The sequence below is a fragment of the Dasypus novemcinctus genome, chromosome 23 (genome assembly GCF_030445035.2).
Source record: "Dasypus novemcinctus isolate mDasNov1 chromosome 23, mDasNov1.1.hap2, whole genome shotgun sequence".
Classification (NCBI taxonomy): domain Eukaryota; kingdom Metazoa; phylum Chordata; class Mammalia; order Cingulata; family Dasypodidae; genus Dasypus; species Dasypus novemcinctus.
The window spans coordinates 39,330,981-39,343,405 of record NC_080695.1 but is presented as its reverse complement, the minus strand read 5'-3'; the positions used below and the strand labels follow the sequence as shown (position 1 = coordinate 39,343,405).

The 12,425-nt window shown below is 44.0% G+C and overlaps 1 non-coding gene across 1 annotated transcript; it reads right to left on the bottom strand.

Annotated features, from left to right (window-relative positions):
* Positions 1–1,821: 1,821 nt before the first annotated feature.
* Positions 1,822–1,903, bottom strand: TRNAL-UAG (transfer RNA leucine (anticodon UAG)). The gene has a single exon. It is a non-coding gene; the product is annotated as a tRNA-Leu (tRNA).
* Between the last annotated feature and the right edge of the window lie 10,522 nt (positions 1,904–12,425).

Below are 12,425 nucleotides of genomic sequence, written 5' to 3'. Positions count from 1 at the left end.
TTCACAGCCACTCAGACTCACCAGACTCTCGTTCACCTCTAAGTTTTCCACCTGCAGTTCCCTCTCCCTGGAACTACTACCGTCCTCACCCTACCCTTCACTTGGCATTGGGGATTGAACCATGTCCCCCAATAAAGAGCATACTCAGGGAAGCAGACGTGGCTCAACTGATAGAGCGTCTGTGTACCGTATGGAGGTCCAGGATTTGATCCCCAGGGCCTCCTAACCCTCATGGTGAGCTGGCCCATGCACAGCGCTGCTGCACGCAAGAAGTGCCCTGCCGCGTAGGGGTGCCCCACTCACGAGGAGTGTGCCCCACAAAGAGAGCCGCCCTGCATGAAAAAAGCACAGCCCACCCAGGAGTGGTGTCACACACATGGAGAGCTGACTCAGCAAGATGATGCAACAAAAAAGAAAGCACAGCCTACCCAGGAGTGGTGCTGCACACACGGAGAGCTGATGCAGCAAGATGGCACAACAAAAAAGAGCATAGCTTTCTGGTGCCACCGGATAATGCAAGCGGACACAGAAGAACACACAGCAAATGGACACAGAGAGTAGACAATGGGTGAAGGGTGGGGGGGAAGGGGAGAGAGAAATAAAAATAAATCTATAAAATTTAAAAAAAATCATGCTCAGGTCCCAAACCCTGGTGCAGTGTGTGTGAACCCATTTGTAAATAGGAACTTTGAAGATGTTATTAGTTAAAGATGTGCCCACCCCAAATAAGGCTGGGCTTTAATCCCATTGGCTGATGTCCTTATAAGCAGAGGAAACTTGACCCAGAAGAAGAAGCCACAGGGAGTATCCAGAAGCTGGAAGTCAGTGGAACCTGGGGAAGAGAAAGGAGAAGACATTGACATGTGACAGAAAAGCCAAGGACCACCAACAGCCAGCCCCAGAATGCCCCAGTCTTGGGAAGAAAGCATTGCTTGCTGACACCTTAAAATCATGAGCCAAAAGATTCCCATTGTTTATGCCAACCTATTGCATGGTATTTATTTTAGCAGCCCAGCAACTAATATACTTGGCTAATCTCAACTCCACCTCCACCTAAATGTCACTTTTTCGTTTCCTCTGCATTAAGCTAACACTCTACACAGTTTAACACTCATCACAGCTGTAGTTAATGAAATTACAATGTATCTAACTCCACATGAGGGCTAAGATTTGTCTGCCTTCTTTCATAGTCTTAGGGTTAGCTTAGCCTCTGGCATATAGTAGGCCTTTAGTAAATATTGTTAAGTGAATTAATAAATGAGGGACCCCTAACTCAAATGTAGACCAAGTCTGAGGTCAATTTAATGAAGCTGGGACATCAAGGCTGACACTCTTACGCAGTCCTGACTTTGCAATTCCAGGCCCTCCACAGTGTCACCTGACATGCTTCTTGGAAGAGAGGTTTGTGGAACTCAGCTGAAGCCCTGTGAGGTCAAGGGTGGGCCAGAAAATTCACCCCCACAATAACCTTTGTCTATGGGTGGGAAAGAGACCTGGCTCTCTGTCGCCCCCAGGGTGAAATTAAGATCCAGTCAGCCTGTTGAGGAATTTTCACGGTACTGCAGACGCTTTCCTCTGGAAGCAGGGAGCAGTTTGGTTTTTGTTGTTGTTTAAAGGATCAGGATGGATGGACAAAAGAGGGGGTTTGTGCAGTAGACCAGGGTGTGAGGGCCTCGCCTGCAGCTTCTTCCTTTCTCTTCCCCTCCCCTTTGTTAAAAAAAAATTAAATAATTTTTAAAAAGCATCCAAAAAGAGGAAGAGCGACGTGAAAAAGATGAAATAATCAGGTTTAAATTTTCAAAAACTTTACCCCATCTGGTGTGGCAGCGGTGGGATTCGAACCCACGCCATCGAAATGACTGGAGCCTAAATCCAGCGCCTTAGACCACTCGGCCACGCTACCACCCGTTCCCAAAGCTGGCCAATCACTGTATAATAGGCTGATGACGTGCGTTCAAAGCACCGCAGATTTGCGCATGTCCGATATTACCCCGGTGCCTTCTGCCAGTGTCTAAACCCTCACTTCTTCCAGGCCTCCAAGTCAGCGGACGCTTGTGATCCGCAGCTACTGCTGCAGTCAGAACTCAACATTATAAGGAAAAGAACTCCTAAGTGTTAAAAATTAATATTCAGTCCTCGTACGTGGGTTTGGATTCCGTTTTCGCCTGTTCCATGGGTCATAGTACCACCTGCGGCCACCTGGGGGCGGTGCCGTGCTGCCTTTTCCTCGCTGCCGGGCTCGGGGTCCCGCGGGAACTCGGGTTTGCGCCGAGAAGTCCCAATTCTGCGGATTCTTCACCTCCACCCCTGGCGGCCCAACGGCCCGCGCACTGACTCCGCGACTTAAGAGTCGCCAGTTAGGGGAATAAAATCATTGAGCGTTGTTTACAAGTCACCTGCATACGTGGGCTCCCTCAAGCCGAAGCATTATTACCATTTTACAGGGAGGGAAACAGGCTCCGAGAAGCTCAAAAACTTACCTCAGGTGCCCCAGCCAGAGCCAGCATTCCCCAGCCTCCCGCGACCCAGTGTTCTCTGTAGACTATTGGAGCACATTTTACAAAAATGCAAAATATACAGAGCTGTGCAGGGCGCACCATAGCAGACTACCGCTTCCTACCACCCAGAATTAATTGTTAATATTTGGTTTCCAATCTTTTTTAATAAGAAAAGGAACACTACAGATAAAATTCAAGTCCCTTTTCATACCCACAAGTTCCTTTCCCTTCCTCCTTCCTCAGGAATTTCAAGTTCTTTCAGTCCATTTTTTTCTAATTTGACATTCCCACAGCCTTACCCATTTCCTTGCTTGTTTAAAGAAGATAATAAGCAAGCAAACAAAAATCCAGGGCAGGAGAGCAAGTGTAGGTGATTGAAAGCCTGCTTCCCATGTACAAGATCCTGGGAATCCCCAGTACCTCCTTAAAAAAAAAAAAAAAAAAAAAAAATCCAGGGCAGTAGAGATAGTGGGGTAAATGGGTGCGTTACCCATGGCTGAAGAGCCGGGCCCCAAAAATGTCCATACGCTAATCCCCAGAACCTGTGAATACGTTACTGTGCCTGATAAGAGATTTCCAAGATGTGGTTAAAGATCCTCAGATTCGGAGCTTATCCTGGATCCAGGTGGGCCAATGTAATTACAAGGGTTCTTCTAAGAGGGAGGCAGGAAGGTCAGAGTTGGAGAAGCTATGATGAGGGAAGCAGAAGCTGGAGTGAGGTGGGGAAGGGCCCACCAGCCCAGGAACACGGGCCGCCTGGAGAAGCTGGGAAAGGCAGGTTGATGGCTTCTCCTCTAGAGCCCCTGGAAGGAATGCAGTCTGCCGTCACCTTGATTTTAGGGCTTTTGACTTTCAGAACTGAACGACAATAAATTTGTGTGCTTTTAGTCACTAAGGTTGTGTTTACTGATGCAGTGGGTAAACCTCTGGAGTCACACAGCCTGAGCCTTGACTAGCTGGGTGGCCTTGGGAAAGGCGCTTCTCGCTGGGCCTCAGCTGCTCATCCCGGTAGTGGGGGTGATCATAATAATGCTCACCTCATTCACTCAGCAAATAGTTCTGAAGAACCTACACTGAGTCAGGCACTGTTCTGGGTTCTCGGGTCACATCAGTGAACAAAAGCAGACGAAGGTCAAATGTTGCAATACATGCCAAGCATTTCATTGGTTCCCTGGCACACAGGGGTGGTAAACTGTATCTCAGTGGGCTACCACTGAGTCCCTACATAGGCCATGGTCATTTAGTGGGATGCTGTGACCATTTGGGTTTTGTGAATTCCGGGAAAAGACTATGCTCTTAAACTAATCCATTCCTCTGGGTGTGGGTCCTTTGATTGCATTAAATTCAGTTGAAGGACCTTTGATTAGATTACTTGATAAAATCAATTTAGTGCTTTTGATTGGACTGTGTCAGTGGGGTGTGAGCCAGCTTGAGTCTCCACTCTCTTGATGGGTCTGATATAAACGGGGACACAGAGAAAGGAAGCTGCCATTTTAACCCTGCCATGTGAGAGAGGACTTGAGAATCACTAGTGGCCAAAGCTTAAGCACACAACCAAGAGACTGGGGCCCATGGAGCAGCTCAAGGCTGCAGAGATGAGCCATATGCCTGCTCAAAGCTGAACTCAGGAAGGAAGCACAGCAGCCAAGACAGAGAGAGGAGGCCAGGTAAGAGACAAGCCCTATGCCTGGCTGCCCACAGCTGAGCTCTGGGAGATGGTAGATTCTGGAGGGGAGGCAGGGGCTCAGCAGAAACCCACAGCTATCTTTACCAATGGCAGGACCCCAGAATCACCAGTAGCTGACTTTGGTAAGAAAGCATCTCTGATGATGCCTTAATTTGGACATTTCACAGTCTTGGAACTATAAAATTTTACCCCTAATGAATTTCTCATTATAAAAGCCAACCCATTTCTGGTACATTGCATCGGCAGCCCTGTGGCAAACTAAAAGAGATGCCACACACATCTCTCCCAGCCTTGCTGCAAGTAGGTATTTACAGGTCTCTCCATGATGATCTTGGGCTCTGCTAGACTGTCAACTCTGTGGGGGCAGGGGAGCTGTCTTGTTCAACCACCAGTGTAGTTTAGACTCAAGCCTAGAGCAGTGTTGGCAGCAAAAATATTCCTGGAACAAATGGTTTGCATCCTTGGTTAATGCCACTCCATCTTATTACGTGAACTTGCAAATGCTTCTGGCTGGAGCTGCCCAATCTGAGAGCTTGGAGCAGTTGCCTGGGCATGGCCAAGCTCTTCTGGAAGGTTAGCTCCTGTGGTCCCAGGAAAGGTGGGCCCCCAATGACCCAAAGCATTGTCCAGTAGTTGGATCATTTGCTAGCAACACCCCAATTCTCTCTCTGATAATTTAATTCCAATCAACATTGACCAGGCAAAAAGCAGGCCTTTGGGGAAAGAGAGCTGTTTCTGGAGCAACTAGGGACCCCAATGCCAGAGGCACTTCTCCAGCAAAACAAAAATCCAGCAAACACAAGACCGTGAACTCATCTGCCCGGGGGAGCTCTTCTCTGCAGGCATAGCCTGCTTCCGGGCCTCCTACAGTCCTGCTAACTGAGCCTCTCTGGTGACATCTGCCTGCAGGGGTGACGCTGCAAAGGCAGGTCCTGTCTGCAAAACCCAGCTGCAGCCAGGCAGGGGTGCCAGGAGGCCTCAGAAACCGGAACAACTGGGTTCTGTTTAGTGTTTTCATTTTTTTTTAGTGCTATTTAAAAATAACTTTTGCCAAAGGAATCCATGTTCCTTGCTGAAATTTGAACAAATAAAGAAAAGCCCAAATAAGAAAATAAAACCACCTTTAATTTCCCCACCTAGTTAAGTCTGAGAAGTGAAGGTGCTTTCTTTTCTCCTTTTGCAAAATTTTCAATGTAACATGCATATTACAATTTTTTAAAAGTTAAATCCCCCATGTAAAGTTAGAAGGAGAACTCTCTCCCTCACCACCTCCTTCCTTCCCAAGTAAATCCCACAGCTCGGAATTAACTAACCACAGTTAAGAGTAATAGTTTGGCAGCATCCTTCCAGATCTTTTCCTAGGCAAACAGAGAGGCACATGGATGCAGAGGCCCAGACATGCTCCCACCCTAATCCTGGAGTTCACCGGACCCAGGGCAGGGGAGCAGCACACTCTCTAAAGCAGGGCTTCTTAACAAGGGGTCTGTGAGCTTGAATTGAAATTCAAAAAAACACATTCTTGTGGGGACGTGTTGGTGCAAATGTTTAAATATTTATTAAATAATACACAGTATAGTGTGGACTTAGTAAGGGGTTTGTGGTTTTCACCTGACTGGCAAAGGGGTCCATGGAACAAAAAAGGGTTAAGAACCCTTGCTCTAAAGGATAGACAGATGTTAATTTCATGGCTTCTGCAAGTCTTTCTGTAGCTACAGGTGGGCCCTCCAGATGCTCTACAGTGGGTCTCATTTCTGCTGTCAGGTAGGCCCAGGACCCTCTGAAAGCAGGAGCTGGGAGGGGATTATCAGACTACTGCTTAAAAACATACAGGCTGGGAGCCCACGTGGCTCAGTGGCTGAGCGCTGGCTTCCCACGTACAAAGCCCCGGTTCAATCCCAGCTCAGGTACCTCAAGACAAAAAATTTAATTTAATTTAAAAAACATACAGGCTATGCCCAGTGTGGACAGGGAACCCAAGCAGATGACAATTTAGGAACAGGCTAGTACTGTTTTCAAACTCCCTGAGCCTAAGAAAAGATGACACCTGCCTCCTTGACCTTGAGAATGGCCACCTGACAATGAGCCTTGAAGAGGCGAAGCACTAGTTCCCGTGATTTCTTCTGCTGCCACACACCCCAGCACCAGGGGGAAATGGAGGTGCCGTGAGCTTGAAGCTGTGAAAAGTGGGGGGCCTCCAGATGGAGGACAACTGGCCTGCAGCAGTGAGAAGTAAATGCTTGCTGTGTCCGGCCACTGAAATGTGGGGGGTGTCCGCTTATGCAGCATAAACTGATCAATGCTGGTTAACCTCTTTTAAAGTGGATTTGTACAGTACTATTTCTGAGAATTGCAATTTGTTCTGAGGAAATGGGTATGAAAGAGAAAGAGACATCCGGGAGTTATGCCTGGAAAACCAGGAAAAATGATGTTTCCCTTCATCTCAGAGAAATCTTGGAAAAACATCAGAGGGCACCAGGCTGTAGGCTTGAATCTGCCCGAAACCCCACTCCTCCCCTTCTCAAGCCAGAGTGTTATTTGAGTTGAAAAAAAATTAAGCTTTGAGGACTTTTGGGAAGATGGTGGATTAGAAAGACATGGGACTCTCTCCTTTCCCAGGAAAATAACTAGAGGCCTGGAAAAAAATGTTCTAGGGTTTAGGACACCAGGGGAAGCCTGGACACCCCTGGAAGAGAGAGGGGCACAGGAAAAAAGTCTTAATGGGAAGACTAAGTGAAAGCTGCGGCTGCAGCTGCCCGCTACCTTACCCCATCCTACAAGCAGACAAATTTGAATTCTCCAGCCTCAGGCCCCTTACTACAGTCAAAGGGGGCCACAGGGGTCCATGCCCCCAGGAAAGGGGAGGGAAAGGGACGCAGCCTGAGGCTGATTCCAATTTTGGCCCACGAATTTGGTCTGCTGTGTCCGAGAGCTCTTCCAGGCACCTAGCGGCTGCACCATTGTTGGTCCTGAGAGCCAGCAGGCGACTAAAGAGATCCCACCCTCACAATCACCCTCTCAACTGACCGAGGACCTGAACTCGCTTTTTAGGCGCCCGAGGGGAGTGGAATTATTTCTGCCTGGGAAAAGGGAGGGGGCTGCAGCGAAGATTGCAGAACAGCCTCTGAGAAAGTGTGAATTGTGAGGCTCTTAGCCTCCAGAAGGAATCTCAGTCACAAGGATCCAGTCCCTGAGGCAGCAAACTGCCCTAGGACCAGGCTTGGAGCCAGAGAGGGGTGTCAAAGAGTGCCATCTGCTGGCCCATCAAGGAGGTGCATGTGAGGGAATTAAAAGTAAGTAGACTAAAAAATACGAGAGGTTCCTGTATACCCCCACCCCTTTTTTTGGTGAGGTATATATCTTCAAAAAAAAATACAATTTACAAAAATGATGTGGTGGGGAGTGGGGAGTGGGTTATATGGGAACCTCTTATGTTTTTTGTTTTTTTATATTTTTAATGTAACATTCCTTGTGATCTATTAACTTTAATTTAAAAAGAACATAATTAAAGAGCACTTAGCCATCTGTTATAGCTATCCATTATAAAATGAGAAAAGTAAATGGAACACTTATTCATACAAAAATAAATAAATGAAATAATGGATACCAAAAAAAGTAAATAGAGGCTTTTTCTGGCCTTTACAGCCTCCCTCCACAAGGCCCTGGAATTGGGACTGCGACCCATTACTGGGTCCAGGGCCCAGATTTGAGCAACTAACAAGGACAATCCTAAAGACCTAAAACAGACTGAACCAAGAATCAAAGAACAAGCAGTAAGACAGCCTCCTGCCACTAAACCCCTATAAAAGAGAGGGAGATTGAGCATCAGAGTAAACTCTCCATCCTAATCAGATGTATAGACATCAGCAAGAAATTACCAGCCATATTAAGAAAATGGAAGTAATGGCCCAAGCAAAGGAATATAACAAAGCCCCAGATGAGACACAGGACTTGAGACAACTAATCAACAAGATTCACACAAATTTCCAAAATCATATTAGCGAGTTGAAAGGTAAAAGATAATATGGCTAAAGATATAAAGGACATCAAGAAAATACTGAATGAGGACAAGGAAGAATTTGAAAACATGATAGAAAAATAACAGAGTTCATGGGGATGAAAGACATTATAGATGAGACCAAAAATACATTAGAGGCATACAAGAACAGACTCAAAATGGGGGGGAAGAAAAAAAAAGTAATACAGAAGACACAACAGCTGAAGTTGAAGAGAGAGAAGAGAGAAAGAAAGAATGGAAAAGAAAAAAAAGCAGCTCAGAGAGTTGAATGATAACATGAAGTGCATCAGTATATGTGTCATGGGAGTCCAGAAGGAGACGAGAAGGGAAAAGGAGCAGAAAAAGTATTTGAGGAAATAACGTCTGAAAATTTCCCTAATCTCATGAAAAAAATGAATTTATGTCCAAGAAGTGCAGAGTACCCCTTTTGGAATAAATATGAATAGACCTACTCCAACACATACTACTCAGAATGTCAGACATCAAAACTAAAGAGAAAATCCTGAGAGCAGCAAGGGAGAAGCAAACCATCACATGCAAGGGACCCCCACTTAGATTTAGTGCAGATTTCTCTTCAGAAACCACAGAGGCGAGAAGACAGTGGTATGATATAATTAGGACACTGAAAAAGAAAAATTTCGAGCCAAGAAATTCTTATCTGGAAAAATTATCCTTCAAAGATGAAAAATTGTCCTTTGAATTGAGGTGGTGCAAGAGAGTAATCACCTCTCTCCCACTCTGGAAAGTCCCAGGATCGGTACCTGGAGCTACCTAATGAGAATACAAGCAGACACAGAAAAACACACAGCGAATGGACACAGAGAGCAGACAACAGGGCAATGGGGGGGGAGGGGTGGTAAATAAAATAAATCTTAAAAAAAAAATAAACAGGAAGGGGATATTTGCAAATGCATGGAGGATAAACAGCACGCTCCTAAACAATAAGTGGGTTAAGGGAAGATTATAAGTGAAATTAGTAAAAATATTGAGATGACTGAAAATGAGAACACAACTTATCAAAACTTATGGTATACAGTGAAGGCAGTGCTCAGAAGGAAATTTATAGCCCTAAAATCCTATATGAAAAGCAGAAAGAGCTAAAATCAAAGATCTAACTGAGTAACTGGAGAAACAAGAAAAAGAACAGCAAACTATTTCCAAGGCAAGCAGAAGGACAGAAATAATAAAGATTGAGCAGACATAAATGAAATTGAGAACAACAAAAACAATAGAGAAGATCAACAAAGTGAAAGTTGGTTCTTTAAGAAGACCAACAAATGTGAGAAATCCTTAGCTAGATTAGCAGAGAAAAAAGAGAGAAGATGCAAATAAAGAAAATCAGAAATGAAAGGGGGACATTATGACTGAACTCACAGAAACAGAAAGGATCACAAGAGGATATTTTGAGAAACTATATGCCAACAAACTAGACAACCTAGATGAAACGGACAAATTGCTAGAAATGCACAAACAACCCACATCGACTCTACAAGAAATACAAGAACGTAACAAACGAGTTACATTTAAAGAGAGTGAATCAGTCATTGAAAATCTCCCAGCAAAGCAAAGTCAAGGGTCATATGGCTTCACAGGTGAAGTCTACCAAGCATTTCAAGAAGTATTAATACCAATTCTTCTCAGTGATTTGAGCGCCTGCTTCCAGTGTATGAGGTCCCCAGTTCAATCTGTCCAAAGAAGAAATACAAATGGCGAAAAAAAACACATGAAAAAGCTCAAAATCACTAGTGATTAGGCAAATGCAAATCAAAGCTGCAATGAGATACCATTTTACACCTATCGGAATGGCCACTATTAAAAAGAAGAGAACTGTAAGTGTTGGAGAAGATATGGAGAGATAGGAACACTTATTCACTGTTGGTGAGAATGCAGAATGGTATAGCCATTGCAGAGGACTGTTTGAGAGTTCCTAAAAAAGCTGAATATAGATTTGTCATGTGACCCTGCAATACCAGTCCTGGATATATACCCAGAAGTACTGAGAGCAGTGACACAAAAAGCCATCTGCACACCTATGTTCATAGTAGCATTATTTATGACTGCCAAAGATGGAAACAAGTCAGATGTCCATCAACCAATGATTGGATAAACAAACTGTAGTGTACACACAAAATGGAATATTATGCAACTGTAAGAATAAATGAAGTCATGGAGCATGTGGCAACATAGATGAACCTGGAGGATGTTATGTTAAGTGAAGCAAGCCAGACACAAAAGAACAAATATTCTATGATTGTGCTATTCTGAGCTAAATATATTGTGTAAACTTACAGAGTTAATAACTAGAATATGGGTCACCAGAAAACTAGAATGACATTAGAGATTGGAAAGCTGAGGGTTAATTTGTACAGAATTGGTTAAAAAAAAAAAAGTTGGGGAGTGATGTGGCTCAGGCAGTGGAGCTCCTGCCTCCCATGGGAGATCCAAAGTTTGATTCTTGGTGCCTCCTGAAAAAAACAAAAACAAACAACTAGCAACACAAATGATAAAACCAACTCAGGGAAGTTGATATGGCTCAGTGGTTGAGCACTGACTTCCCGCATATGAGGTCCCGGGTTCAATCCCCTGCCCCCAGTATCTCAAAAACAAAAAACAAAAAACAACAATGCTTCAATACATGTTCATCAATTGTATTAATAACAAATGTACCACACTAATGAAGGATGTTGTTAATGTGGGATAGTGTGGAAGGGGTGGGGGTGGGATGTATGTGAATCCCCTGTATTTTTTATGTAACATTCATGTAATCGAAAGCCTCCTTGGGAAACGGACTTTGGCCCAGTGGTTAGGGCGTCCGTCTACCATATGGGAGGTCCGCAGTTCAAACCCCGGGCCTCCTTGACCCGTGTGGAGCTGGCCATGCGCAGTGCTGATGCGCGCAAGGAGTGCCGTGCCACGCAACAGCGTCCCCCGCGTGGGGGAGCCCCACGCGCAAGGAGTGCGCCCGTGAGGAGAGCCGCCCAGCGTGAAAAGAAAGAGCAGCCTGCCCAGGAATGGCGCCGCCCACACTTCCCGTGCCGCCGCTGACGACAACAGAAGCAGACAAAGAAACAAGACGCAGCAAATAGACACCAAGAACAGACAACCAGGGGAGGGGGGGAAATTAAATAAATAAATAAATCTTTAAAAAAAACAAACAAACAAACAAACAAAAAAAAAAACAAATGCCACAATCTTATTTAAAAAAAAAAAAAAAAAAAAGAAAGCCTCCTTAAAAATAAAAAAAGGAAAGCTAAAAAACATAACATGAGACTGTAAAACATAGTAAAACCTCATGTGAGATATGAATTTGGTTACTTTTGCAAATATAAGACTTTTTTTTCAAACAAATGTTATGTATGTTAATGTTACAAGTTGTAAATATCAGACAAATTTTTTTAAAAAAATTATGCTAAGTGAAAGATACCAGACACAACATATAATATAAGATATGATTTCATTTATATAAAAAGTAAATATAAATCAATTTATAAAGATGGAATTCGATCAGTGGTTATGTAGGGCTGGGGAAGAATAGAGGGATTGAGACGTGACTGCTAAGGGGTGTGGAGTTTTTCTTTTTGGAATAATGAAATTGTCCTGAAATTTTTTGCGGTGATAAATGCACAACAGTGGGATTATACTAAAAGCCACTGATTGTACACTTTGGATGGATTTATCGTATGTGACTATATCTCAATAAAACTGCTTTAAAAAATTAAGCTTTGAGAAATATGCTCCTGTGCGTTATCTTTTGAAAACAGCTTTAATGTGATATAATTCACATACCATACAATTCACCCCTTTCAAATGTATATAATTCAATGTTTTTTGTATATTCACAGAGTTGTGCAGCCATCACCAAAGTCACTTTTAGAGCATTTTCATCACCCCCAAAAGACACCCCAAGCCATTAGAAGTCACTCTCCCTGCCCCCTGCCCCCAGCCCCTTGCAACCACTCACTCACTTTGAATGGATTTGCCTATTCTGAACATTTCCTATAAATGAGATATATAATATGTGGTCTTTTGTATCTGGCTTCTTTCACTTAGCAAAATATTTTTCAGGTTCATCCATGTCGTAGCATATCGTGGTACTTCATTTCTTCTTATGGCTGAATACTATTCTATTGAATGAAAACACCACATTTTATTTATCATTCATCAGTTGATGGACATTTGGGTTGTTTCTCCTTTTCAGCTATTATGACTAATGCAGTTATGGACA